This window comes from Sminthopsis crassicaudata, chromosome 6 (genome assembly GCF_048593235.1).
Source record: "Sminthopsis crassicaudata isolate SCR6 chromosome 6, ASM4859323v1, whole genome shotgun sequence".
Taxonomy (NCBI): domain Eukaryota; kingdom Metazoa; phylum Chordata; class Mammalia; order Dasyuromorphia; family Dasyuridae; genus Sminthopsis; species Sminthopsis crassicaudata.
Window position 1 is genome coordinate 240,542,086 of NC_133622.1, and position 6,316 is coordinate 240,548,401.

Sequence of the window (6,316 nt, forward strand, 5' to 3'; positions counted from 1 at the left end):
AAATAAACTACAACCTTTCCCAGTAAGATCAGGAGTGAAACAAGGTTGCCCACTACCACATTTACTATTCAATATAGTACTAGAAAGGCTAGCCTCCGCAATAAGAGCCAAGAAAGAGATTCAAGGAATTAGAGTAGGAAATGAGGAAATCAAACTATCACTTTTTGCAGATGACATGATGGTATATTTAGAGAACCCCAAAGACTCTGCTAAAAAGCTACTAGAAATAATTCAAAATTTCAGCAAAGTGGCAGGATACAAAATAAATCCACATAAATCCTCAGCATTTTTATATATCACTAACAAAATGCAACAGCAAGAGATAAAAAGAGAAATTCCATTCCAAACAAATGTTGAGCATCTAAAGTATTTGGGAATCCCACTACCAAAGAATAGTCAGGAATTATATGAGAAAAATTACAAAGCACTTGCCACAAAAATAAAGTCAGATTTAAATAATTGGAAAGACATTCAGTGCTGTTGGACAGGCCGAGCAAATATAATAAAGATGACAATACTCCCCAAACTAATCTATTTATTTAGTGATATACCAATCAGACTCCCAAGAAACTATTTTAATGACCTAGAAAAAAATAAAAACAAAATTCATATGGAAGAATAAAAGGTCGAGAATTGCAAGGGATCTAATGAAAAAAAAAAAAAAAACTCAGAGGAAGGTGGTCTAAGTGTACCTGATCTAAAGCTATATTATATAGCAACAGTCACCAAAACCATTTGGTATTGGCTAAGAAATAGACCGGTAGATCAGTGGAACAGATTAGATACAAAGGACAAAAAAGGGTACATCTATAGCAATCTAATCTTTGACAAACCCAAAGATACCAACATTAGGGATGAAAATCCATTATTTGGAAAAAAAAACTGTTGGGAAAACTGGAAATTAATATGGCAGAAATTTGATATGTATCCACACTTAACACCATATACCAAGATAAGATCAAAATGGGTCCATGATTTAGGCATAAAGAGGGAGATAATATATAGATTAGAGGAACAGAGGATAGTCTACCTCTCAGACCTGTGGAGGAGGAGAGAACTAGAGATCATTATTGATCACAAAATAGAAGATTTTGATTACATCAAACTAAAAAGATTCTGTACAAATAATACTAATGGAAACAAGATTAGAAGGGAAGTAACAAATTGGGAAAATATTTTTTAAAAGGAAAGGTTCTGACAAAGGTCTCATTTCCAAAATATATAGAGAACTGACCCTAATTTATAAGAAACCGAACCATTCTCCAATTGATAAATGGTCAAAGGATATGAACAGGCATTTCTCAGATGAAGAAATTGAAACTATATCCACTCACATCAAACAGTGTTCCAAATCACTACTGATTAGAGAAATGCAAATTAAGACAACTCTGAGATACCACTATACACCTGTCAGATTGGCTAAGATGACAGGAACAAATAATGATGAATGTTGGAGAGGATGTGGGAAAACTGTGACACTAATACATTGCTGGCGGAGTTGTGAAAGAATCCAGCCATTCTGGAGAGCAGTTTGGAACTATGCCCAAAAAGTTATCAAACTGTGCATACCCTTTGATCCAGCAGTGCTACTACTGGGCTTATATCCCAAAGAAATACTAAAGAGCGGAAAGAGACATATATGTGCCAAAATGTTTGTGGCAGCTCTTTTTGTTGTAGCTAGAAACTGGAAGATGAATGGATGTCCATCAGTTGGAGAATGGTTGGGTAAATTGTGGTATATGAAGGTTATGGAATATTATTGCTCTGTAAGAAATGAACAGCAGGAGGAATACAGAGAGGCCTGGAGAGACTTAAATCAACTGATGCTGAGTGAAATGAGCAGAACCAGAAGATCACTGTACACTTCAACAACAATACTGTATGAGGATGTATTCTGATGGTAGTGGAAATCTTCAACATAAAGAAGAGCCAACTCACTTCCATTTGATCAATGATGGACAGAGGTAGCTACACCCAGAGAAGAAACACTGGGAAATGAATGTAAATTGTTAGCACTTATATGTGTCTGCCCAGGTTACATGTACCTTCGGAATCTAATGCTTATTGTGCAACAAGAAAATGTTATTTTCACACATGTATTTTATCTAGGTCATATTGTAACACAAGTAAAATGTATGGGATTGCCTGTCATCGGGGGGAGGGAGTAGAGGGAGGGGAGGGATAATTTGGAAAAATGAATACAAGGGATAATATTATAAAAATATATAATAAAAATTATTTTTAAAAAAATATTAACCTAACTGGCTAAAGTTTGCATTCTAAAATAAAATATTTATTTTAAGTTAATGAATTTTCTTTTTTTTTTTAAATATATACAGGGAAAGCTAACATATGTATGCATTATGAGTCTTTAATAACATCTTATGCATTTTTTTCAGAATATTTTTTACTACAGTGATAGCTTGATGAGTGACTGCTTCACTGCAAGAATGAGAAATCCAATGAAGTGAGATTTTGATAATGGATAGAGTAGAAAAGAGACTAGAATTAAATTATTCACCAAGAAAGATAGCCCCAGGTATATCATTCCTATTGTAGCCTGGAGAAGTAGAAAGGCACTAAATAGCTGGAAGAGGAGAAATCTAGGAATAAGCAGGTAGAGAAGTAGATAGAGCATCAATCTTGGAGTCAGAATGACCCAAGTTCAAATATGACCTGAGCAAGTACCTCAACCCTGATTGCCTCACAAATAAACAAAAACAAAGTAAATTGACAAAAGATAGGATTAGATAGATCAAAAATAGAAGAAATGGAAATCAAAAAGCAACAATAACACAAACCTTTAAACCTATTTCATGTTCTTTCCCTCATTGTGGTTCTCTCTTCACCTTGACTAGTTTGATAAGACCTTAATATTACATTCCTGTCACAAATTCCAGCTCATTTGTTATTTTTTCCCTAAGTCACACTAATTGCTTTGCCACAATCATATGTGTGCCTGCAGAGATTATGAAGAGTGTTATGGGAACACAGGCTTTATAGTAGGATCCATGAAATCTGAGATCTATCAAGTTTATGGTTTGTCTCAAACAAGCTGTATAGCCAAAAATCTCTATAAACATCTCTTTGCTTCAGTTTTCTCATGTGGTAATTGAGGGAATACTTGGGTCCACATGATTAGATTAAATGGCACAATATATGTGAAGAGATTTAGAGTGAAAGAAAGTAAAAATGTAAGTCTTATCTTTGTCACCTCCAATTTATCACTCTTCCTATCCTCCTCCGCCTCTCTCCTTTCTTTTCCCCCTTTTCTCTACAGAGTACATATTAGAACTAGATTGCAGAATTGCATTAGTTATGATAAATTCCAGTTCTGAGTTCTATGTTAAAGTTTCTTCCAGGGACAGCTACGTGGTGAAATGGATAAAGCATCAGTCCTGAAGTAAGAAGGAGTTGAGTTCAAATGTGATCTCAGACACTTAACATTTCCTAGCTGTGTGACACTGGGAAAGTCACTTAACCCCAATTGATTCAGAAAAAAAAAAAAAAAAAAAAAAAAAAAAAAAGTCTTTTCCAGATCTGATACTTTGTTTACAGATGTCACCTGGTTCTACCATGCTATATTCTGCCCCATATTTCAAAGTATGATTTCTTAATATACTAATAAATGCTTCTTAAATTGAATTTAAAAGAAATTTAATTCAGCAATGCAATTCAAGAGCTCAGTAGTTGGGAAATGTAACTTAAAGGAACACATCCTTCCACAATGTCCTATCTTTGCTCCAAACATATATTTTCTGCCATCAGCTATTCAGTCACTTTCAGGAAATTTAAATCTATCTTATCATTATGGAATTTATTCAAGAGAAATAGGTACTGAGAAAACCAGTGGTGTTATGTACTTATCCCAGACTCATTTGCTTTGTATGTACATGTTTTTGTGTATGTGTTGCCTTTGTGAGGATAGGTAAACAGGGACCTGTCCCCAGTGAATATATGCATAATTTATCTCTAAAATTTCATAGCAAAGGGAAATATTCAGTGGAAACACTTGTTTGGAAAATTGTAATAAGAAAATCATAATTAAAAATTTAGAATTTTATCATGTCACTTCATTTTTTTCCAAACTCTTTAGAAAAAGTTTTCAACTCTATTACATTTAGTATGTGACCACTTCAAAGTTAGAATGTATTAGGGAAACCTGAAAAGCAATCTTAAATAAAATTGGGGTATTTTATCTTCTTGTGATGATTGTGATATTGAAGAAGAACATTTATCTAGATTTCAGCTTATTTCAATAAAAAAAAATAGTACTGTATATTATCCTCAAGTTTTAGGAATACAGACATAATTTAAACTTCCTTCTATATTCTTCTATTGTTATTTATACTTTTTAATAATTTGTAATAATTAACCATGCCCAGGTACCCATATGAATCTTCCTAACTAAAGTAAAATTTTAAAATAGAGAAGCAAATGAAGAATACAGTAACTCGTATCTGAGATATTACCTTATAACTGAATAGAATGGTATATATGACCTGTTATTTGAACCACATTCTGTTTGAGTCTTAATGATTATTTGTAATGGTCTGAAACTGAGCAGATGCACTGAGGTTTGGACAAGCAAGCACTTGAGGCTAATTACCAATTGGACAATACTCTATTAGCATTTGCTTGGAGAATGACTTGGCCCACCACCCTGTGCAGGCTGAATCTGTGGGTGTATAAAGTGAACTAAAGGAGGCATCAGAGGGTGGAGTAGGACAAGCAGGATCATTCTTTGGTGGTATAGAGAGAGAGAAAGGAGGTGTGGAGATTACTATGTCTATTCCCCTGACTGTGACCCCAAAAGACCAAGAATAAAGACTTTTGCTTATCCGGATTCCAGCTGATTCTAAGCTATCCAGGGTATTAACACGGTCATTACAATTATCTGAAATTTTAAAATGACAGCTGAACAAAATTGGACCTTTTCAGTTTCAAGAATTTTTGTTTGTTTTAAATCATGCTTCCCTTCTTTACTGAACCTTGTTCCCAAAATAGAGGGGTAAAAAGAATATAGAAACAGCAAAGAGCATGGAAATTGTGGGGCCATAACTTAATTGAGGAAGTCATTTCATATCTAAAAACACATGCTTACCTTTTCAGATGGGATAAAAGTACTTTCAGCCATTTCTTTATTTGTTGAAACTTTTTAAATCAGTATGTTCATGTACTGTTGAGATATGGGATCCACGTGGTAGTGTTTGCTGGAGGTCTAACTCAGACTAGTAGTTTATGTGAGTGAATGATGATGATGATGATGATGATGATGATGATGATGATGACGACAATGATGAGACAAGGAGCCTGAGAGGCAGTTGATGTTCTCTGACATCTCTGACTGAGAGGCCATTGTGCGTTGTCCCATCTCTCTCCTCTTCTCTCTGCCTCCAATTTATTTCATTCTCAGTCCACAAGCAACAGCTGTGTCAGCAAAGGCTGCTTTGCAATGCTTTCAGATGTTATGATCCACAGCTGTGGAGGCTCTCTGAGAACTGACCTGCCCCCACACTCAGGCATGGCCTTTAACAATATGCATTGCCAGGAAGTTATTGACCAGTATCAGTAAAGCAGGATGCCTCATGTGAAATTCCTTAGACATATAACATTAGTGACCTGAAGGAAAATAATGATGATGAGGATGATTATGAAGATTATGACAATAACAAAAGGTATTTACCTAATGTTTTAGGCTTTTTAAAAAAAGTTTAAACAAATCATTTCATATGTATTCTATAAAATCCTTCATATTAACTATTATCTTCCTGTGCATATATAGACAGAGAGAGAGAAAGAGAGAGAGAGAGAGAGAGAGAGAGAGAGAGAGAGAGAGAGAGAGAGAGAGAGAGAGAGAGAGAGAGAGAGACTCATAAAAGTTATGCTACTTGTACAAGGTCATACAACTAATAAAATATTCTTAAAATTAGGCTTGTCACCATTTAATCAGAAGAGTAAGGAGCAAAAATCAAACATAACTTCTACCAACAATAAGTATTGCATCCATTTCACTACCCACCAAATGCTTCACAAGGTCCCAATCTTCCTTTTAAAAATTTTCAAAGAAATAAGAGCTCTTTAAAGAGAGAGGATTCCTATCCTGCTTTTCTTCTCTGGAATCTACTCTTCTCCCCTTTTTAAAGAGATGCCAAGGCATTTGACTTCAAGGTCATTATTTCAAACAATTGGCAATGAGACCTTAAAGAATGATGGGAAGATTTAAAACTTTCATCATCTAATGATGAAAAAAATAAACCTATATTAAAAAGCTCTCCTAAACAAAATTCTGTTCTTTTGAGGCTAATCCTTTCCT